General features: G+C 33.1%; 1 protein-coding gene across 5 annotated transcripts in view; it reads left to right on the plus strand.

Annotated features, from left to right (window-relative positions):
* Positions 1-24,990, plus strand: part of NOVA1 (NOVA alternative splicing regulator 1) — a 151,702-nt gene that overhangs the window by 39,595 nt on the left and 87,117 nt on the right. For 2 of the 5 annotated variants that reach the window (XM_030804138.1, XM_030804139.1), the window contains exon 3: positions 8,476-8,577. The exons of the other annotated variants lie outside the window; for them this stretch is intronic. The gene's annotated coding sequence lies outside the window, so the exon portion shown is untranslated. The remainder of the gene's footprint in view (positions 1-8,475; positions 8,578-24,990) is intronic. 5 annotated transcript variants of the gene reach the window in all.

Here is a 24,990-nt window from a genome sequence, read left to right on the forward strand (position 1 = left end):
TTGTGGTACAGTTGTTACAATTGATGAGCCAAAATGGAGATATTCTTATTAACTGAAGGTTGTAATGTATCTTGGGATTCATTCATTATGTTGTACATTTTTATATGTTTTTATATATATATAAGATTTGTATAAAGAAAATCTCCCTGTTCTTTACCTGTCCATTCCCCCTTTTTTCCCTCCGAGGCACCCTTGGTAACCACTGACATTTACTGTCTCTGTAGTTTTGCCATTTCCAGATCATCATTTAATTGGAATCATACAGTAGGCAGCCTTTTTAGATTGACCTTTTTTTTTTTTTCATTTAACAAGATCCTCTTTGTCTTTTTATGGCATGTTAGCTCATGTCTTTTAATCGCGAAATAATATTCCATTGTATGGATGTATCACCGTTTTTTTATCCATCCACCTGTATTGTAGGACATCTTTGCTTCCATGTTTGAACAGTCATTAATAAAGCTGCTGTAAACTTTTGTGTGCAAGTTTTCGTGTAGGCATATGTTTTTAATTCATTTTTTGTAAATACCAAGGAGCATGATTGGTGTATTCTATGTTAAAAGTATGCTTAGTTTTGTAAGAAACAGTTAAACTGTCTTCCAAAATGGCTGTAGTGGGCTGAGCATGGTGGCTCATGCCTGTAATCCCGGCACTTTGGGAGGCAGAGGTTGGCAGATAGCTTGAGCTCAGGAGTCCAGGACTAGCCTGGGCATCATGGCAAAACCCCGTCTCCACAGAAAATACAAAAAAAAAAAAAAATTAGCCAGTCATGGTAGCATGTGCCTGTAGTCCTCACTACTTGGGAGGCTGAGGTGGGAGGATCGCTTGTGACCGGGCAGATGTCGAGGCTGCCGTGAGCAGCCTGCACTCAAGCCTGGGCAACAAGGAGAGACTGTCACAAAAATCAAAATGGCTCTACTATTTTGCATTCCCACCAGCAATTTCCTTCTATTGTTCCACAACCTCACCAGCATATGGTGATGTCAGCGTTTTGGATTTTAGCCATTCTAATAGGTGTGTAATGCTATCTTATTGTTGTTTTAATTTTCACTTCCCTAAGGAGATACTATGTCCCCACAAAATTGATGTGTTAAAGTCTTAAACCCCAGTACCTCAGAATGTGACCTTATTTGGAGATGTAACCAAGTTAAGGGAAGGTTATTGTGTTAAGTTTGAATCCATTATGACTGGTATCCTTGTGAGAGGAGAAAGAGATGTGCATGCAGAGAGAATGCCATGGGAGCATGGACTGCCATCTACAAGCCAAGGAGAGAGGCCTGGAAAGATACATCCTCAAAAGAAATCACCCCTGACAACACTTTATTCCCCCTTATAACCTCCAGTACTTAAGCCACCTAGTTTGTAGTACTTTGTCATAACAGTCCTAATATACATAAAATATTGAGCATCTTTTCATATGCTTTTTTGACATCATTTTATCTGTTTAATGAGGTGTCTTTTCAGACCTTTTGTCCGTATTTTCTAATTGTTGAATTGTGAGTGCTTTTTTGATATTTTGGATAGTAGTACTTTATGAGGTGTGCGTTTTTCCCTATCTGTGGCTTACCTTTTCATTTTCTTAATAGTGTTTTCCACAGAGCAGAAGTTTTAATTTTAATGAAGTTCAGCTGATCAGTTTTGTTCTTACGTGGATCTGCTTTTGGTGTATCTGAAACATCATTGTCAAGCACAAGGTCACCCTGATTTTATCCTATGTTATCTTCTAGGAGTTGTATAGTTTTATCTTTGGTGTATTTTGAGTTAATTTTTGTGAAAGGTTTATGATTTGTGTTTAGGTTAGTTTTTTTTATTTTTTGGCATGTGGATGTCCAGTTGTTCCAGCACTATTTGCTGAAAGAAACTATCATTGCTCTGTTGAATTACCTCCTCTCTTTAGTGAAAAATCAGTTGACTATGTTGATGTGGGTTTGTTTCTGGGCTTTCTTTATTTCTGTTCCATTGATCAAGTTGTCTGTTATTTTACCAGTACCACATTGTCTTGATTACTATCGTTTTGTAAAGTTTTGAGTTGGATAGTGTCAGTCTTCTAGCTTTGTTCTTTTCCTTTAATATTCTGGGTGTTTTGCTTTTTTTGTATAAATCTTTAGAATCAGTTAATTGATATCTGCAAAATAACTCACTGGACTTTTGATGGGTATTGCATTGCATCTATAGATCAAGTAGGGAAGATCTGACATGTTAACAGTGAGTCTTCCTCTCTGAGTACATGAAATAGGTCATTTACTTAGATCGTCTTTGATTTCTTTCATTGGAATATTGTGGTTCTTCTCACATAGATCATGAACATATTTTGTTAGTTTTATATCGAACTCTTTCTATTTTTTTGGTGTTAGAACAACCACTTTTTGCACAATTATAAGAAACATTAACATAAGTCTTAGAACTAGCCCCAATAATTGTGTGATAACAAATTGCGGTAGCAGATTATTTATTCCTGGTTGACATAAGTGATAACTGTTGTTGAATTAAATATTACTTATGCTAGAAAAGCTTAGAGGTATTTTATCACAACTTGATTGTTTTCAAGTTATGTAGGTTGATATTATTAACTAACAGTGAATTAATGTGTTAGTTTGGATGAATTGAGTTTCCATGATTTTTCTTACACTTTTAAATTTACTTGTAACTGATATTTCTTTCTACATCCTGTGAGAAAGTAGAGTAGAAAAAATGTATAAATTTAGAACTTAGTTTTGTAATTTTTGACTCACTCTTTCTCTTCAGTGTGTTGTACCTCTGAGAAGGAATGACTGATAAAATATGCGTTGAATATACATGTCATAATTTAGGATGATGAGTGATTGTTAAATGAATGAGAACATTACATGAACAGTTATAAACATCAGTGTAATAGGATTCTGTATTCTCAAAAGTGTGACATTTAAAAAGAGACAAGGCCGTGCATAATTTAATCATGTAAAATACTGATACCTTAATTTATTTAAAAGGAATTGCCTGATTTTTAAGAGAATGCCCATTAAATATTAATTTAACTATTAAATGCCTGGAGAGAGCATGATTCCATTTAGGGGAAGATTCTGTTATTAAACTGTGAGTCAGAGCAAAATATTCTCTAAAATTGTATTTTAGGTTACTGCAACATGAATATTGAAAGCGTTCCTATAAAACAAGAATCCATCTAAACTCTTTTTTCTTTCTTTTTTAGTCTTTCCTTCTGTAGAGCCTTTTTGATCTACAGGCTTCTAAGTTTGGTGTCTTATTTAGGAGATATTATGTTTTAGCTTCTGTAAAAACCTAGTATTTTCTACAAATGCATGAAATATATTCATGTTATTTAGTTGCTTAATATTACTGTTTACAAATAGACAAATATTTCTGTAGCTTTTATACGCAAGGAAAACACCAAGAAATTCTCCACAAAATAGCCATAGTTAGGTAATTGCTGGTTGTTCCTAAGAATAATAAATAAGAATGTGATAATTTAGGTATTCAGCCTAGTATTCATAGAATGTTTTAGAGAAATGAATAGTCAAAATCACTACCTCATTGGTACTAACCATTTTATAATACAGTATGAATTGAGATGGAGAATTAAGTGGGAATGGGAACATGGAGTGGTTTTTATTTTTCTTCAGTGTGACCTTTTTTGTTTACGATTAGTCAAATCACTCTTTTTTGTTCCTTTTACTCATCTCAAGATGATGTCATAGATTTCTGAACACTTCAGCTTAATCTGACTTTAATGTAGTAAAGTCAGTTTAACTTGAATTTTAACCTCATAGCCAACTTATAACTCAATTTCTCTTCTTTCAGTCAATATGACTTGGACTTTTCTAGGAGATTATAGAGTGTTGGAAGAGGTTGAAGTCTAGTCATTCTTTTTGCTCAATCCAGTGAGTGGAGAATGATCTGTTTTTTTTGTTTTTTTTTTTTCTTATATACCTATTTCTCCTCCTGTGTGCTGAGGAAGTAAGGGGAAAGGTAGAAAGGGAAAAGCCTTTCTTATGTAAGTAGCACCTTTTGTTCTTCCCTTTTTTTTCTGTTTGTGCTCCACTGCCTCACACTGACTAGTCCTCCCTCCTTCTCTCCCTCCCTCCTCCCTCCCTCCCTTCCTTCCTTCCTTCTTTCTTTTTCTTCCTTTTCTTCCTTTTTTTTGTTTCACCCAGGCTGGAATGCAGTGGTACAGTCTTGGCTCAGTGCAGCCTCTGCCTCCCAGGTTGAAGTAATTCATCTGCCTCAGCCTCCTGAGCAGCTGGGATTACAGGTGCACACCGCCATGCCCAGCCAGTTTTTTTGTGTTTGTAGTAGAAACGGGGTTTCACCATGTAGGCCAGCCTGATATTGAACCGAGGCCTCAAGTGATCCGCCCACCTCAGCCCTGCAAAGTGCTGGGATTACAGGTTTGAGCACCTGGCCCGGCGGCCTAGTCCTCCTTCTAAGAGGACGGGAGAGGAGTACTAGCTCTCTGATGAGGCACATGTACAAAACTTTGGTGGGGAGCGTGGGGGTTGTTTTTGGAGTGTCATACCAACCATTTCTGAATTGTCTTTTTCTACTCTTTCTCAGTTTCTACCTCTCCAGTATATTCACAGCCTCTGGCTGCTTGAGTCCCCATCAACTGGAGGCTCAAGTCCAGCTACTTTCACATTCACTACACTCTGCTTTTGCAGAGAGGGAGTCCAGTTATCTGTATCTTGTCTTCCAACTCCATGTCTTTTCTCCCTCTCTTCAAATAGGCACAGAGAAGGGAAGTGGGCATGGGATAATAAGCAAGTCTAACACACAAGCAGAGGTCCAACTGAGAGGTGAGATACCAGTCTTCCCTTCTTACTAATCTTTTAGATGAACTCTCGCTTGATTTGGACTCTCAGCAACAGCACTATTCAGCTACATTAAGGCAGTGAAGCAAACTCTGATGATTGCCTCATGATGGGGACAGGAGAAGGCACTTCTGGATAAGGAAGAACTAAGGAAGGTAAAGATGTTTAAGTTATGGAGGTGAAGTTGGCTCTCATTTGTTTAAGTCTGTCTTCCAAATATAAAATACTTGATAGATGCCTTTGTTCTTAGCCTTGGGTTCTAATTGCCAGCCCCTGGGCAATGGGAAAAGTGCTACCTGATATCTCATTATGTACATTTTACCAGTCTTGCCTAGTAGTTTTATTCTTCCTAGCTGCAGTGAAGTTCATACTACAGCTGCTGTTGTAACCCTTTTAAACAGGTTATATCATTCCCTCAGTCAAAATACTGTAGTGGCTATCTAAAACAGTAAAAACAAAAAACAAACCCAAAGTCTTTATTATGGCTTAGAAGGCCCCAGATGATCTGACTGCAGGTTAAGTTTTTGATCGCATGTTCCTATCTCAGAGCTTTGCTATCATTCTACCATCTGCCATCTGTATGTGGTATTCTAAAACCCCAGAGAGTAGACTCACTTCATTTCATTCTTCATTTAAATAATGCTGCTTCCTTAGTGTTCTCTGAATACACTTAAAATAGTATATTTGTTCTCTTCCCATCACTTGCTTTATTTTTGGTTTATACACTAATTTTCATACATTAAATTGTATATTTAATAGTTTGTTATATCACTTATATTAACATGATTCTCAAGAGGGCAGGACATTGACTTCTTTGTTCAGCACTTCACCCAGTTCCTAAAATAGTTCCTGACCCATAGGAAACAATGGATTTTTTGTTGTTGAGTGAATAAATGAATTAATGAATTCTAGCTATTAGATTCAATCTTTAGAAAATATATTTGACTATCCTACATTATTTACTCTTCCAGTGTTCTACATAGTATAATTTTAATTTTTATCACTCTTTTATTATTTCTAACTGCATATTCCCATTATCATCACCCCAGTTGAATCATCCATACCTCTAATTCATTTTCTATGCTGTTAGAATTATTTTTTTATAAAATACTTACTTAAATGCCACTATTGGGGTAAAACATTCGAAAATTCCTTAACATAATTGGTCCTGTGCCTATTCTGCTTCTCTCCATGGTTCTTAGACATGAACTCTATTCCACTCACATCGTTTTCATTGCAGTATTCCGAATGCTAAACTATGCTTCTCTTTACTTCTGTGCCTTTTTACATGAAACCTACTGCTATATATTTTTTACTGTGTGAATACATAAATGTAACTTCTACTATGAGAAGAGTAGAAACCACTCTTTACATTTGAGGTAGTTAGGAACCACCCGTATAGTTCTTGTATGCTATTATTTTATATGTATTAGCAAGTCTTTTTCCTCACTGAGTATCTTTAGGATTTGTTAAGAATTTACTTGTTATTTTATAAATGAGTATTTAAGTCACCACAATCTTGAGGAGCTACACTGTTTTGTAATACTGTTTTGTAATATTGTGAATTATTTTAAAGGTGAGAATAATCTTTTTCTTTTTGGAAGATATGTATGTATGAATGGTTATTATATCTTTATATCTACAGAAAAATACCTAAAAGGAGTAGAGGAAATGATTCATACAAATAAAAGTATTATGTGCATTACTTTTTAAAAAAAGTGATCCCTTGCTAGATTCTTCAAATTTAGATTTTTTGTTTGTATACTGTTATATAAATGAAAGACTGATAAATGAAATGACATTATTTATATAAAAAAGCAAAATGTTTACTATATCTGACTCTATTCCAAGTAAGTACAGTGTGTGAGAAGGGACCAGTGTGGCTTTTTGAGAAATGCAGACTCCAGAGGTATGTGGCAGGATTCTAAAACTTATACTTAACATTTTTATTTTCAAAATAATGCAGAAATGCATAGTTTGTGATATTGATCTATTTTAGACAACATGGCTAAATAAAAAATAATATTATGAAATTATGTAGCAGTAAACAAAGGTAGAATCCCAAAGTTATTTGAGGTAGCTCTTTTGAACAATTATTAATATTACTGGTAATAATAGGCCAGGTATTATATCATGTGTCTGGTATGCATTAATTCATTTTGTAGTTGGACTAACCCTTCAAGTTACTATTAATTCATTTTACATGAGAAGAAACAGCTGCTCATTTATACATTTAATTTAGAAGGATTACTTCTGCTTGTTCAGTTGGGTTTCTTGAGTATAATTTATCAAAGTTTCTTAAACTACATGAGAGGTTACAGAGCCCTTTAAAACCTAACAAAATCTTATGGCCCATTTCCCCTGAAAATGTGTGTATGGACTCATATATTTTTATTTTAGTATGCAGTTTCCTAGAATTCCTAGATTTCTTAAATTTCATATGTGGACTCTAGATTGGGAATCTCTGGTCTATGTCTTTTAAAATAAAGCGCCACGTCTTGTCACTTAAGGAAAATAATATATATTTACACTATGCTTTATTATAGAAAGAATTTAAGAAAGCTGAAAAGAAATTGTCAGCTTTCTGTAACTCCACTGAGTATATGCCAAAGCAAATAAATTCTATTTAATTAGGAAGTGAGATTCAGAAAAGTTTGACTTATGGTATGCTAACGGTCAGGTTTGTTGGACTTTGTCACAAAGCACCCTCGGTCTGTTTCAGAAAGAAACCTAGATGTGAATATTTTGAATAATGTAAAGTTACCTCTTCAGAGTAGTATATACATAGTAGCTGTGCCTAGAGCTAGGAGATGAGATAGTACCTTACAGCCTTTTGATTCAGTGATATTTCTCAGAGAATAATTATTGAATTTGATTTTCTGATTCCATCAAAGATCAATTATGTTGACAGGTTGTTGTAGTAAAAGCAGAATGTGGTAATAATTTTCTGTACTAATGAACTAAAGTGATCTTAAACTTGGTTGATTCATTCTTTATATGGGCTAAGGATGAAGACTGTGTTTAGGGTCTGTCTTAATTTGATTTTGGAGAAGAAAAGTTGTCTTTTTATAAAACATCAGTAGTTGTTGAGGACTAATTTCATAACATTCTTTTTCAAATATGAAGTAATTTGGAATTTCAGAATAGCTTTTTAAAAATCCCTTTTAGATATTTTATGATACTTGTGCTTCAATTTTGATATCTTACCTATTTTTTTTCTCCCTTGAATTCTCATCTGAACCAAAAAATAATTAGCTGAGCAGAATAAAGAATCTTGTTGTATATGTTTTCCTGGTTTTAGGTAAATTTCTGTAGAAATAATGTTATAAATCAATATAAGTATTTGGGTTTTATTTTTAACATATACGTTTTAACATTTGGTTTATTGTCATTTTGTGAATTGAGTAAGTATATTTCTACGTTTCCTGCAACCATTCTTAGCATTCAATTTTTAAATGAATGACAGCCCATCTGCATAGGTCTCTTGTGACTGAGTGATGTATTCTGTTTTGCTGTGGCAAAGTTTTCAGACAGCCACTTTGTTCTTATATATTTTCATTTTCTATAGTACTTTTCATCCCTGTATATATGTACAGGAGTCACTTCACCCACCACCGAATTGCAGCCACTTCTGAGGTGGAACGCAGCAACTGTTTAACAGCGCACTTTCCCCTAGGTGCTGACAGCTGCAGAAGAAATTGTACATGGTGCTGTACAGAAGGTATTTCTCCACTGTGCCATCTGCAGAGTGAAACTGACTAGGAGTACTACATAGACTGTAAGTTTCTTGTGTACCTGCCCTAGACTGGAAAACCCAATAAGAGAAAATAACAAATAACTGGGAAGCATCATCTAAAAATGTACTGAGGTCAGTTAAACTTAGTGCTGCTCTCCCTGGCTCTAAATTTTATTTTGAGGTCATCTGATTGGTACGAAATTAAATAACAAATAGATGGATGCACTCCTTTTTATTCTAAAAGCAAATGAAACTAAAATGCTTTTATCAATATTCTTCACTTTGAATGGAACTTAATCGTATTGTTTTTAAATATTTTTAAGTAACCAAATCAATGTTATAAGATTTCAGAGCCATGTTCTTAAAATAGCAAAAAAAAAAAAAAAAAAAAAAAACTTGTAATTCAACAGGAACGTCTTAATTAGCCTTGCTTCCAGTGTTTTCTGTCTTGGTTTTAATACTTTCTTTTGGAGTTTTGCAGAAAAGCCAGTTTATGACGAACTAGTTTTGATTCTTAGGGTTAGAAACACCAATTTTGACTGCTTTTTTATTTTTATTTTTAATTTTTCTGAGACGAGGTCTCTCTCTGTCACCCAGTCTGGAGGATGGTGATGTGATCATGGCTCACTGCAGCCTCAACCTCTTGGGCTTAAGCGATCTTCCTGCCTCAGCCTTCCAAGTATCAAAGATAGCCTCCCAGCTATCAAAGTAGCTGGAAACTGGCACTACAGGCATGCGCTACCATACCTGGCTAGTTTTTTCTTTTTTCTTTTTAGTTTCTGTAGAGATAGGGTCTCACTGCTTGAGACTAACCTGATCTCGAACTCCTGGCCTCAAGCAATCCTCCTGCCTTGGTCTTCTGAAGTGCTGGGATTATAGGCGTGAGCCACTGTGCTCTGCCCAATTTTTTTTTTCTTTAACATTTGGGGAAAAAAGTGGGGAAGAGAAGGAACAGTAAATATTTGAACTTCCGCTTACTGTAGTTTTAGTCTCTCCCATTTAATTATTTAATGAGATTTTCTTTTGTAAAAGCACTTTTATAAGAGTGCTATCTTTAGTAATAGTTTGTCATGTATATGCCTTATAAAATAGAGAAAATATCATTAGAAACATCTGTGTCTGTTGTTACACAAGATGATAAGGAATGTTATATTTTGTTATTTTAGGGGTTTTTTAGTCAATAGTATGACATTTTATCTCTTTTCTGCTATATTTATAGACTGTTCTATGTAAAGAAATTAGAATCTCAAACTTTACAGAGTCTTAATCATATTAAATATAATGTCATTTGGTTTAGGTAACTTTAAATTATGTGTCATAAGTTAAAATATATTGTGCACATATCTGTGTTTATATATTCTTAGTCAAAGCAGATAAAAAATAACTTAATTCCACAGTTTGTTTACTTGTAAAATGAGGTAGGTAGAAGAAATGATTTTCTAGGGACATTTTAAGTGTTTACCATTCAATTCAGGGTTAGTAGTGTATGTATTTAGAATTGTACCTTACCAAGATATTTGGGCTTAAGTGACTTTGTTCTAATTAGAATATTATTTGTGTTAATTAAATGCTGAGTGATAATGTTTTAGAATCAATAGAGGGGGTCGGATTTCCTACGAAGATTTTCAATTATCTATCTAATTTTGTAGTGTAGATAACTCCACTGTTTTGAAATATAATCTTTGGACAATGCAGCACAGTTCTTTTTTTTTTTTTTTTTTTTTTTTTGCACACAAACTGGCCAACTTGGCGAAACATGAAAAATACAGCACAGTTCTTAATATCTTATTCATCATGGAAGCATAAAGTGAGTAAGAATAAAAGGCTTTACTTACACTGAGTGGAAATTTACTTAAAGGTTACCCAAAAACTCATATTGTAATGAGGCTTACCCCCTTTACTTGCATAGATTTAGTATTTCATTTAATAGTCAAAGCACTAAAGAAGTAAATATCAATACTTAAAAATTTACAGTTTACACATAATGTACCTATGTATCTCTAGCCAAGAGAGTATTTTTATCAATATATGAAATATTTGAATTGCTATAATTGATTCTTTGGCACTTTCTACAGTGTAATTGTAAGTATTACTTAATCCCATTCATTTTATTTACTGAAGTCATCATTATTTGACAGAATAGATTATATGTTTTATATATTAAATTTTGGTTGAAAAGGCACAAACTATACCTGTTTTGTGTGTCCTGGTATCTATTTTTAAATTATACAAGTTATTTTTTATATTTTAGACTTTATGTGGATGATAGAAGTTTGGCAGCTTACTTGATTCAATACTTAGCCATATGAATCTTGTATTTTATTATACCCATAGTGTATGGGATTTGAAAAAGAATCAGGTGGGAACTTTTTATTGAATATACTTCTGTATTGTTGAATTTAAGGAAAATATACTGCTTGTATAATCAAAAATAAACTGTTGGTGTTTCAGTTAAATTATTTATTTGGAACATTTGTTTAGTTTATTTAGATTATCACAGTTTCGTAAAACAGATACCTCTTGTCTCTATTGGTGATTTTCAAAGGGCCTTCCTCATACTGTGAAAGGCCAGAATTGTGGGCAGGATTATTACTTAATTAGCACTCACTTAATAATTTTGGAATTCAGAAATAAATTATAAGTTATGAATAATTAAACTTTAAGGAAATACTTGTTTTTCATCCTTTCTCATTATAATTTTCTATTTGTAATAGGAAAAATGAAGCAAATGCATAAATGATATGAATTTTTATTTTATTTTATTTATTTATTTTTTGAGATGGAGTCTCGCTCTGTCCCCCAGGCTGGAGTGCAATGGCACGATCTCGGCTCACTGCAACCTCTGCCTCCCGGGTTCAAATGATTCTCCTGCCTCAGCCTCCTGAGTAGCTAGGACTACAGGCACGTGTGGCTAATTTTTTGTATTTTTAGTAGAGATGGGGTTTCACCGTGTTAGCCAGGATGGTCTGGATCTCCTGACCTCGTGATCCTCCCATCTCAGCCTCCCAAAGTGCTGGGATTACAGGCATGAGCCACTGCACCTGGCCAAGTTATATGAATTTTTAAGTACTTATGTATGAATGATATATACTTAGACCTCTTGTGATAATGTCCTGGCAACATCTAGCTTTCCATTAGAGGCTTTAGGAAGAGATACTAGAACCAGCTGAAGAAATAGTGAAATTGGTGAGAAAATAGGAAACTATGTGGCAATATATTTTTCATTGCAGAATTTATTCAATTTAAACTAATTTTAAAGAACATACATTTTAAAGTAGAATTTTAGTCCATAATTTTAAATTTTCAGATGTTCTCAGTTTTACAAAATACTCTTTTAAATTAGGTACATATTTTTATATCCCTCTCAAATAGATAATTTTTAAAAATTATTTTTCTTATCAGATTTATCTGAACAAATTTTGATAATTTTTTAAAATTATTTTTCTTATCAGATTTATCTGAACAAATTTTATTTGTTAGAGAGATGAAACACCTTCAAATGTTTTACTGTAAACAATAGGGAGATGATTTTTCAATGTTGGATTAGGTGGACAATTCTTTTTATCCTAAGTGGTCAATATTTGAGTTACTTCATTTGATAATCAAGCTTTAGTATTTTATACATCATTTCTTATTATCCAAAATATAATTTATATTCATAGACTAATATATGGAATTTGAATTTAAATGTTTTGGAATTAAAAATGAAAAATGTTTTTTTCTAAATGGTTTCCAATAGATTAATGGAGATATAATACTCATATCTTTGCTTTTCTTATTTTATATATCAAATGATTTCTGCTTATTTTTATAAATTTTGCAGTTATTTTTCAATATAAATTGAATTCATTGAAAACGTTAAATGTATAAGTTTGCGTAAAAGACTACTGATGCCAGAAACCTCATTATCTTTAATTAATCTTAACTGAATTAAGCATTTATTAATTTAAAATTTTTCTGTAATTCTGAAATTTCTATATGTCTTGTGGGTAAACGTGTGTGTGTATATATGTGTATATAATCTTCCTAGTGTATTTTCTGAAGTGTGGTGTCAAATCCTTACTGCCACTTTGTAGCTATTAATCAAGTGTAAATTGCTTAACAACTTTAAGGTTGTTTTTTAAATCTGTTAAGTGGGAATCATTTCACCTACCTCACAGGGTTGTTGTGAGGAAAAAAACAATAAAACATATGTGAAAGAGTGCTTAGCATATAATAGATGTGCAGTGTATGAAAATGAGTGTTACCAAACCTTCAGTGGCCCCCATTGTCCTCAGGATAAAATCCAAATTCTGTGTCATGGTGTGTGTTCTGGCTCACCCTTATGTCTTCAGCCCCATTTCTTTCCTTGCAAACTGCACATATTGATTTATTGATACTGTAGTCTTTATAGTTCCCAGGATATATCATGCTTTCTTTTGGCCTTTATCGGAATGCACCATTCTTTTAAACTACTCACTTTCCCCTTTATCCCTAGGCTACTATCCTCTGTATAACTCAACCTCATCTCTCAGGCTTTGCTTTCTATTTCTTCTTCACTAAGACGTCTTCAGTCCCTTCTTCCTCACTTATATATTTTCTTGGATGATCCTTCTGTATGATCCTATGGGCTGTGTTTATTCTTTTCAGCAATTATTGCATGTAATGTAACTGCCTTTGTACTTGTCTGTTTCCTCTACTAGTTGTAAAGGTCAGAGAAGGTGGAGCCTGTCTTATTTGCCATTTTCCTCCACTACTTAAGAGTTTCTGTAACTCAGGAAATATTTGAACATTTTATAAATAGGTGTGTTCCCTAAACAAATTCACAACGTATATAATATGAGTGCTACTCCTCAAGTAAAGCAATTTGGATTCTATATTTATAAAATGTATTTCAGGTCCCACAATAATCGTAACAAAATGATGGCCATAAAATTGGTCTTGTTTGCCCACCATTTATCACTCCTAACGGGTTTATTAGAAGAGATAGACTCACTCAGGGTGCAAGCAGAGAGTTACTTTATTCTCTCTAGTCACTTTGTGTGCAATTCCATTCTGAATATTATGTTTTCTGCTCCTTGATAAAATGCTGTTTAAGTGTCGTTATTTCCATCTCTTCTCTATTCTTGCTTTTCTGCTGCTGCTTGCTTTTTTTCTTCTCAATTTTTTTCTTTCTCTGTCTCATTCTTTCATTCCTTTTCTCACCCTGGCATTTTAAAATAGACTTAATTTTCAAGTAATGAAGAAAATGTTTAATAAATTAAAGTTTTAAATTCTCCTCCAATGTAAAATGTCTTTTCTACATCAACCTTGCTCAAAGAGGGTTTAAAAACCTGAATAAGGAAGGAAATAGGTTGGTCTGCTAGTAGACTGTTGCATTAATTGTTTTCTTTTTTTACCTTATGTTTTCACCCTCCTCACTGTGCATCACCTAGGTTTTCTGAAGTTCAGGAATTAGAAGTAGGGAAGAACTAATTGGTAGTAAAGGTATGTTGGAAGTTTTAATGGATTCTTCTCTTGCTTTTCTGGATTCATCAAAGACTTCTAGTATTTGGAGATAACCCAACTATAGTTCCTTGATGTGGTTGACACTTTCTTTGTCTAGTTTTGACTACCCTGCTTAGTTTCTGACTTCCTGGTTTATCTCTATCCTCTTTGTTTTGGAATTACCTTTTTTTTTTTCTTTTTTGTAGTCCTTTAGGTAAGTTCCTTTAAAATGGATTAGTGCTTTCCTAGGGGTTATCTGTCCCATGGGAAAATATATTTCTTTACTCCACCAACCTACCAAAGTACTGGCCAATTCTAAAATAGTAGCCCAGACTGAGGGCATGAGTCTTTAATTAGTTACCAATCCTTGAGTGCCCTATATTCTAGACCATAGACTAAATTCTGAGTGCATCACGGTGCTACTTCCTTCTCCATCAATCTATAAGCTCCCTTCCCTCAGTATATGTTTATAGTTTTTATTTGAATGGTGAGCTAAAGATAGCCTGAGCAATTTTTGGCCACAATCTTACCAACTGTTGCCTAGATGAACTGTCACCTCATTTCTAGTACATTGAACTTGTTCTCAGCTTTGGATCATTGGCTGAAACTGAGACAACAAGAAAATTCTCAGTTTAATATCCTATTACACTACCATTGTGGCATTGAGGTCATAATGGGAAGCTTGCTTTTCTATGAATGTCCATCCATTTCTATAATTCCATGCCTTGTCTTATACTGTTCTGTCATTTTGGGATGTCTTTTCTACCTTTTCTTCCTGCGGTATTCTACCCAGTCTTCAATGTCCAAGTTAGGTAAAGTCTTTATTGGTCTTGGCAGTTAGAATAAATATTTCTCTCTAGTGTGTTCTCATTAATACTTTGTTTCATATGTTATTATATTACTTACAGATATGTCTGTCTCTCTGACCAGATTATGAGGCAGATTTTGAGACAGCCACTGACTTATTTATTGATGGACTTCTTATTGCCTAGCTCCTGTTATGTGTTTAGGACATTATTTGCTTAATTAATGAATCTCTTCTGAACACTCAGATTGAAGTTTATAAAATTGTTAAGTAACATCTATCTCCTTATTTATTTTTCTCCTTGTTCCAAAAAAAGTTTGAGGGATCAACAGTTAGTTTTTATGCCTTTTATCATATTTTTTGCTGTTTGAATTTTTAATTTTTATGGATACCTAATAGTTGTACATATGTATGGGGAATATGTGAAATTTTGATATATTCATACAATGCGTAACAATCAAATCAGGGCAATTGGGATATCCATCACCTCAAGCACTTATCATTTCTTTGTGTTAGGAGCATTCCAATTCCACTCTTCTAGTTATTTTGAAATACATGATTATTATTTTTTAACTCAGTGGTATTTATTTATTCTTAGGCAAATTTATTTTAGGTTTTAGTTCTGGTTTGGGCTAAGTTAATTTTCTCCCATTTTCCTTTGACTTCTTTATTTTTCTTTCTCTTTAAATTTCAGTCTCTGTAGCTAATTGTGATAGATAAAGATAATTAGATATTCCAAGTAGCTTCAAGTTGCAAGTAAAAATAAATAATTAATTTAATTAAATAGCTGTAATGATCTGTCACCTCATTACTACTTTTTTTTTTTTTGCTATTACAAAATTTTCTGTTTCCTTTTTAAATTCTTCACGGTTTCAGATTCCATCTTTAGATATGGTCAGAAATGATGAAAGACAACTTATTGGTCATAAAAAGGGTTGGTTGTAAAAGAATAATATTCCTATAATAGAAAATTAAATTGTTATATTTATTGAGAGTAAAGTTCTGTTTCATTCAGACATTATCCTGTTATTTTGAGTGATTACCCTAAATAAGTTGTCTCAATTTGAAATGCAGCACCAAATTTCTGCCATTCCTCAGGAGGATAATAATGCAGTCTTTTTATAATAATGCAGTCTTTATTACTGAAATTTAGTCAAAAGTAGAATTATTTAATATATGTAGTCAGGCAAATAAGTAAAAATTAGATAACCAAGAAATCCAAAAAGCATTTTAAGTAGAGAAAATTGAAAAATTACCTCTATTTAAAACTTCTTTTTCCTGGAAAGTTCCAGATGAGTACAGATGGTATACTAAGAAAAGAGAAAACATATTTTCCCTTCAAATCACATTGTTAAAGGCTGAAAAATGATAAATCAACTTGCCATATAATAGCCCAGTGATCTTTTTTTTTCCTTATTTTCATGGTGTTGGAAATACAAAGTTTTTAATAGATATGTTTACCTTACCTAATGACTTGCACCAATATGACTGGTGACATTTTAATATTTAATTTTGATAATTTTATCTGTTAGCACTTACTGGCTTAGGAATCTTAGTGAATGGATATTCTGACCTTTACATTAGGTTAAATGATATAGATGGCAGATCTCAGAATCAGCAAAATAAGGTGCCAGATATTATAATATATAATATATATGATTACTTGTGTGCAGTCATAGTTCTTATAGCAATAACATTTTGTGTTAGTATTTTCATAAGAAGAAACTACAAAATATGGCCAAGTGATTCTCAGTTTTAGGTATCAAGAAACATTGTTTATCCCTGTGATTTTCCCTGCTCCTCAACCCTTGCAATAATTCAAACGTTCTATTTACAACATCAGTAAAATACATTTTTCATGTATTTTCCACTTAGTTTAAGGTGAACATTGATTTAGGATGGAACTTTGACATTAGGAAGAAGAAAATTCTGTTTTTCTGTTTTTGAGAGCATACTCGGGGAAACTAAAATGCAATAGACTTTTTGGCATGCATCTAATATGTATCAGTTATAAAATAGGAAAAGTGATGCCTAAAAATATAGTTTCCTAAAATATGCCACCTGAAGTATATTCCTTTTAAATGCTTGTTTTTCCCTTTGTTTCCTTATAAATGGCTCATTGTGTTTTTGAATTGTGGTATTGTATAGGACTTTAGAAACCCTCTTTTAGTGGGTCCAGTAAAATGTTAAAAAGTGATTAACTGTAAATTTTTTCATATACCTTGTTCTTTATTTCATAACTAATCCTGGATTGTGTTCTCATACAAAATACCTTACTCATGTTACAGGGAAAGTGCAAATAAGAAAACAGCCATCAATTGATACTTGTTTTTTATGCTTCTCTTTGCAACTCCAGCTTCACATTTTCCCACTGTGCTTCAAAGTATGACAGATTCAGCATGCCCGGAAGTTCCATATTCTCATTCTACCTTCCAACCCCAATCATTCTTTGCTTATGTCTTCACCATATACTTGTGACTGTCTCCTCTCCTTCTACTTAAATATTATCTATTTTTTTTTCTGGATCCTAATTATTTTGCCTTTAAGATTTGTATTGAATCAGTATGCTTTATTCTATCTCTGTTGATAAAACTCTGGCTCATTACTTACCACAAGAAGTGATAACTTTTTAAAAATAGATTTGTGCACTAGTTTTACCTTTCTGTACATTGTATTTACTTATGAGTGGAAAGCACGTATTGTTCACCTTCTTGCTTTCCATGGAGGATATTCTCATAAATCATTTCTGAATTCACTCAACTAATTGTGAAGTAGTTGATTCCTGGTATTTAAGTCTTAAAAATATTGAATGGATTGCTGAAAGTCAGATCAGTGCCACAGTTTAAAATTAATCACACATTATTCCAACTTGATGATACTCTTATTAGTGTTAACACCGCCAGGAAAGTACCTTTAATGACTTCTGAATAATTATTAAGAACACTTGGTTTCCTACTAATGTGAAAATAAACTTTACTTACAGTATGCTAGTACGTGCTGGTTTGTATGCTTTTACTATAATTTAGATGAACTGAGTTGTCTTTTTGTTTCCATTTTAAAAAATATGGTTACATGCCTTTTTGAGGAAATAATTGTGGCAAAAGTCATCTAATTCAGCAGCCCCCGACCTTTTTGGCACCAGGGACTGGTTTTGTGGGAGACGATTTTTCCATGAGAGGATGGTTTCAGGATGAAACTGCTCCACCTCAGATCATCAGACATTAGATTCTCATGGGAAGCACGCAGCCTAGGTCCCTGCATGGGCAGTTCATAATAGGGTTTGCACTCCTGTGAGAATCTAATGCCCCAGCTGATCTGACAGGAGGCAGAGCTCAGGTGGTAATGCTTAATGTTTGCTCACCTGTGGCTCACCTCCTTTGTGTGGTCAGGCTCCTAATAGGTCAGGGAAGGGGTGTGGGGGAAGGGGGGACGGCTGGTTGGGGACCCCTGATTTAATTGTCTAGGTCTCTTTTTTTACATTAGTCTCTTTGTGGTTCCTTTAGAGATAAAATACAAATGGGAAACAAGCTTCCTTTGAAATGTTACAAAAGACTTAAACCCAACTACTAGTCTGAGGGTGGATCTGATTTATGCTAGTAAGAGGACACAATGGCCTCCTAAGAAGAGTAACTCTGCAGCAGGTTATTTTTGCTTCTTGTGCTAGAACTTTAGAGATAGCTTGGTTTTTTTTTACTTTGCCTCTTATTATTATAGTCTTTGAAGATAATCACTAGTTTCTGAAAAATTTTATTACAAAAGTACTGTCATTCATATCAGACTGGATTTGAATATATGCTTATCCTTGCTTTTAGAATGTTTAGTTAAATTATTTGAGTTGTCGGTGTTATATAAAAATAAGATAACATTTTAAATGTAGTCTCTTCAAAATATTATTTCAGTCTATAACTTTGAATGCTTTGATTAATATAATCCTGTTTTCTTCCCATTTCTCTCCTCTTTTTCTTTTAGTATGTGTGTATATATCTTTGTCTACATCTATCATCTATCTATAAATACACACATATATACATAAGAGCTCTTAATTTTATAAATCCACTTTTTATATTCTGATGTCTCAGTTATTTTCTTGGAAAAGAACTTTTCAAGTCAGTTTAATTTTATTTTGTCTTACTTAGAAACAAAGTCTGAAGCCTGTATGTTTTGTTTTCCAGATTTGTCTGTATTTATATTAACGTTGGTGTATGTTGCTTTCATATTATAACTATCACAATTTTTGTGGCATTTAGTGAACCTAATGTAATTTATATTCTGTTATTTGTATAATCTGTTATTCTTATTCATCATTCATTCATTCATTTCTTCATTCAGTGTTTATTTAGTAATACTGTGTGCCCGGCACTGGCCTGCATGCTGGGGATACAGAAAGTCTCTATGTTTGTGGAGTTTGTATTCTTGTAAAAGAAGAGGGAGATGTGTAACACTAATAAATAGGTAATTTTAGAGAGGCATAGATACAATGTAAGAAATAAGGGCATTGTATAAAATATCTTGGGGGTATATTTTAGCTAGGATAGTGAGAAGGATCATTTGAGTTGAACTCTAAAGGATGAGGACGACAAAAGTCACATTCTAGTCATCAGGAATAGTAAAGAAAAATGTCCTTGGATCAGAATGAGCTTAGCATGCTCAGAGAACAGAAACAAATGCTGTGTGGGTTGGCTATCCTTGAGAAAGAGAATGTGGCAGGAGTTGGGGTCTTTAAGATAATGTACAGGCCAGATCAGTAAGTCATAGTAAGGAGTTAAAATTTTACCATAATTACAATTTGAAGACATTGGGTAGTTGAGTGTTATGAACTGATTAACACTGAGGAAATGAGTTTACCTGCTGTCCAGAAGATGAACAAGGGAAAGGAGTGAGGGGCAAGAACATCATTAGGGGGTTATTGCCGTGGTCCCAGCTAGAAATTATGGTGTCTTGGTGTAAGTCTTGTAGTAGTAGAAATGGTGAGAGGAAAGATGTTTTGGAGGAGCACTATTAGAATTTGTAAATGGATTAGAAATGGGGTAATCAAAAGTATCAAACATAATTAAACATTAAATATTCTTTGGAAATATAATTTAATCGACATACACTTTTCCATGGTAAAAATGTAGTATAATTTTTTTTAAATTACACATCTATTTTTGATTATTAGTTTTTTCCTTAGTTTTGCTAAAATAAATGACATTATGTCATTTTCTCACCTCTCTGCCATTGAATGTAACAATGATTTTTGATGGCTTGTCAGTTTGAAAGGTAGAAAATTGTATCTTGCTATTTTACTTTGTTTGTCTTTGATTACTACTTAGATTCAAATTTTAATGTGTGTATTAACCAACTATATTTTTCAGTTGTGGATTATTTCTAGTCTTGATTATTTGGGGATATTGGGTATTTTCCTTACTGATTTGAAAGGCCTTATTAATTTCCTGAGATAATCTAAAAGTTCCAACTTGATTTGGCTCTGAGTCTTTCTGATTCTCTTATGTCAGTTTGCCCTTGCCCTTTATGCTGTAGACAATCTGGACACTTCTCAACCAAGCAACTTTTATATTGCCTTATGGCTTTTGCACTTGTTCTCCATTTCTGGATCCCTCTTCCTCTACATCTTCACTCATGACTCTGAGAGAAGGTTCATCATTCATGTTCCAGTTCAAATGCCATGTCCATAGAGGAGCTATTCCCAGTTTCCTAATATAATATCCATTCTTACATCTTTCACATTCTATCACATTACTGTCTCTGTTTTGTTTTCTTTGTTCTCCCCTCACAGTCTTTTAAGGTCTTCACAGCACTTATCACTGTCTGAACTTATTTTATTACTTACTTATTGCCTGTTCTTTCCAGTAAGAATGAAAGAACCATGGGGACAGGCATCTAATCTGATTTGTTTACTGCTGTACTGTATGGGGCTATTATTGGGCATATGGTGGGTAATAAATACATATTGTGGAGTGGATGATATGAGGGCATTAACTATTTGTTTCTTATACTTGTGTTTTTTCCCTTTTTGCCAATTGTCTCTCATTTTTGCTTATGGCTTTTTATATGTAGAATTTTGCACTTTAATAGAATCAAAACAATGAAGCTTTTGAAATTTAAAAAAACTTTCCATTTGAGATCTTCCATTTACCAATATTCTAATTGACATGTTTTTGAATATAGAGTTATCATTTATTTTAGTGAATTAGGGAAAGTATTTGAAGATAAAAAATAGCTCATAAGTTTATTTCTAGTTTGATTACATATTTTATAAAATAGAAATTATATATAATTTTTTTGTTTTTCTTCACTTAACATTTTACCATGTGCATATTTAAATAATAGACACTTCATTTTTCACAAGCATGATTTTAAAAATTTCTACACTATTTCATCTTAGGCATTTGATATATTTATCAATCCTTTATTATATATTTGTTTCAGTCTTTTTTGCTAATATACATATAACACAGGGCACATTATTGTATTTAACTTATTGTGTTCATTTATAATACCTCCATTGTGATAAATTCTTAAACATAAAGTAGTGGATTTCCTGAGTCATTAGGAGTATAGTATGCACAGTATTTTAAGACATTGAATATTCGTTGCCAAATTATACTCCAGAACAATTAAATCAGTTTACTCTCCTAGTAGTAGTGTATGTATGTGTGTGTTTATGAAATGTTCTAATTCCTGATATTGTGTGCTTTTAAAAACTTGGCCCATTCCTCTCCATGAATGCCCTCTCCCTCTAAAACTTTCTCGAAAAACTATTAGGATGTTTATCACATAAAAAATTAAAAAAATTTTACATAGTAAAGTCTATTATCTTTCCCCCCCTTTTTTCCCTTTTATGTTTTTGCTTAAAATAACTTTTCTTATTTGGAGGTTATGAATATGCTCACTTATGGTTTGATCTTATTTTTTATGTTATATGCCTCTAATTTATATAGAATTTAAGATTTGGGGGGTTTTGAGAGTAGAAATTCTCACTTTATTTTTTCCAAATAGTAATCTAGTTATGCCAGCTATATCTTTTTAAATTTTTTTAATTTTTTAACATTTTTATGGGTACATATTAGGTGTATATATTTATGGAGTATACGAAATGTTTTGATACAGGCATGCAATCTGAAAAAAGTCGCACCATTAGTAAGGGGTTATCCTTCCCCTCAAGCATTTATCCTTTGAGTTACAAATAATACAATTACGTTTTTAAAGTTATTTTAAAATATACAGTTATTATTGACTGTAGTAGCCCTATTATACCATCAAATAGTAGTTCTTATTCGTTCTTTCTATTTTTTTTTGTACCCATTTAACATCCCCGCCTTCTCCCCAGCCATTCACCACCCTTCCCAGCCTCTGGTAACCATCCTCTACTTTTTCTGTCCATAGTTCAATAAATTTGATTTTTGGAACCCACAAATAAGTGAGAACATGCAGTCTTTGTCGTTCTATGCCTGTCTTATTTCACTTAACATAATCATCTCCAGTTCCAGCCATGTTACTGCAAATGACTGGACCTCATTCTTTTTATGGCTCAATACTCCATTGTGTATATGTACCACATTTTTTTTTTTTTTTTGAGACAGAGTCTCGCTCTGTTGCCCAGGATGGAGTGCAGTGGAGTGATCTCAGCTCACTGCAAGTTCCGCCTCCCAGGTTCACACCATTCTTCTGCCTCAGCCTCCTGAGTAGCTGGGACTACAGGCGCCCACCACCATGCCCGGTTAATTTTTGTTTTGTTTTGTTTTTGTTTTTTGTATTTTTAGTAGAGACGGGTTTTCACCCTGTTAACCAGGATGGTTTTGATCTCCTGACCTCGTGATCCGCCCACCTCGCCCTCCCAAAGTGCTGGAATTACAGGTGTGAGCCACTGTGCCCGGCCTATGTACCACATTTTCTTTATCCAGTCATCTGTTTCTGCTGATAGTAATTTTTGAATAATCATATATACTATAATCATGTTATATTTTTTGCTTAATTTTTACATATGCCAGGGTTTTTTGAGAAAGGGCTGTTTATTCTGGTCCACTGTTATATTAATCCTTATTTGACTTATTGTTGTTTTTTAGTCTCTCTTTATTGTAAAGTATCTGCTAGAATAATAATTCCCTGGCCCTGTTGTCCTTTATTTTAAAAACTATTCTGGTATATTGCTACATTTCTTTTTCTCTACAAACTTAAAATTATTTTGCCACTTTATCCTTCCTAAATAAACCATTTCTGTTTTTATTTTAGTAAAGTAACATTAAAAGTATTAACTGCGCAAGATATTCTTGCAATATCCAGGATTTCTTATAAGAACTGAGATTTTTAAAAATTATTTTCTTTCTCAGTAAAGCTTTTTTCTATATAGATATCTAAATATTTCACTTAAGGCAATTACTAGTTGTTTATTTCATGTAATATTATTCCTGGTTGCTCTTTTAGTATTTCTTTATTTACATATTTAGCTGATTATTATGCTTCTGTAGTGTATTAGTTTCCTCTGATCGCTATAACAATTAACATGAATTTTGTGTCCTAAAATAATGCAGATTTATTCTGTTTCAGTTCTGATGGCCAAAAGTTCAAAATCAGCCTTACTGGGTTAAAATCAAGCCTCAACAGAGCTGGTTCCTTTGGAGGCACTAGGGAGGAATCCCTTTCCTTGTCTTTTCTACCTTTCCTTGACTCTCAGCCCCTTTTAAGAATCACTCCATCCTTTTGCTTTTGTTGTCACATTTTCTACTTCCTTTTTTAACCTTCTTGTCTCCCTCTTGTGATTATATTTAGGGCTCACTCAGATAGTCCATGATAATCTCCCCATCAGAAGATCCTTAATTGAAGCACATCTGCAGGTCTCATTTGCCGTATAAAGTGACATTCCCAGGTTCTAGGGATTAGGGTGTGTGTACCATGTGAGTGACCTTTATTCGGCCTGCTCATATAGAATAATTATTAATTTTATACTATTTTATTTCCATTGATTTTATTGAATGTTATGTTATTATTGCTTTCAGTTCATTTTCTACCCAGTTATAAAATCTCTATGTGATCATATGTTTTTTTCTTTTTATAGTAGTAATTTTATACCTGTTTCTATTTCATATTTTATTGCTTCTTTCAATTTTAAAGCAAATGCCAAAAATGTTTTCCTTCATCATATTTTCTGTTGTTTTCAGACAGGTATTTTTTCCTAATCATAGAGAAGTAATTTGTTTTTTGCTCTTTAACAGTCATCTTGGACAAACATGTTTAACATACATCTTGGACATATGTTTTGTTGTATTTATGTACTGCCAAGTATTAGCCCACACTTGCATTTCTGTATTAAGCTGTATTTAACTATAGTATATCAGTTTTTCAATATACAGATGGATTTAAGTTGCTTATATTTAGTTATGATTTTTAATGTCTTCATTCATACATTTGTGTATGGCTGAGTTTGTGTGTGACTTTTTTTTCCATTTTGATTATCAGAGTTATGCTAGTTATTAGAAAAGTGAATTTAAAGACATTCTATTTTTCCTCTATAGACTAGTTTATATTCAGTATTGAATACTTTTTATAGCATGAAAATTCTCTTTGCATTTATAGTTTGAAATATCACATACAGCAGTCTGAGCACAGAGCTTATTTGAATATATTTATTTGATAGGCCTTTTTCATTTCTTGGTTATTTTTGAGTGAATTTTGATAATTTATATTGTTCTCAGAGAGTTGTCCACTCCATCAAGATTTTACAGGACTATTTGTTGCACACTTGCTATGTATTAAGCATTGTGCCAGGTGCTGTGCATGCAAAGATAAGAATTTCCCAGGATTCTTAATCTCAGGGAAACATGTAGTGAGAGAAGTTAATTTTCTTAGGGTAGAGACATAAGAAATAGAAAAGAAGAAATTAACATCTAAACAGAACTTCTGATAACGATTTCCTCATGAATACAGGCAGCGTGTACAAAGTCATAAAAATGGTTGAATACATGAACAATTGAGACATTTACAAGTAGATCATTACAGCTTGAGTTTAGGTATTGGTCAGGAAAGAGTAATGTATAGAGATTAGAAGCTGTATTATGAATTCTTCCTGAATTTGTACCTTTTCCTATAAACATTGATAGACTGTTAATAATGTTCGTTCTGGGTTTAGCATCAGTATATTCACATTTTTAAAAGATTAGTCTGATGGTAATAGGGAGGGCTTTACT

Source organism: Nomascus leucogenys, chromosome 22a (genome assembly GCF_006542625.1).
Source record: "Nomascus leucogenys isolate Asia chromosome 22a, Asia_NLE_v1, whole genome shotgun sequence".
Lineage (NCBI taxonomy): Eukaryota > Metazoa > Chordata > Mammalia > Primates > Hylobatidae > Nomascus > Nomascus leucogenys.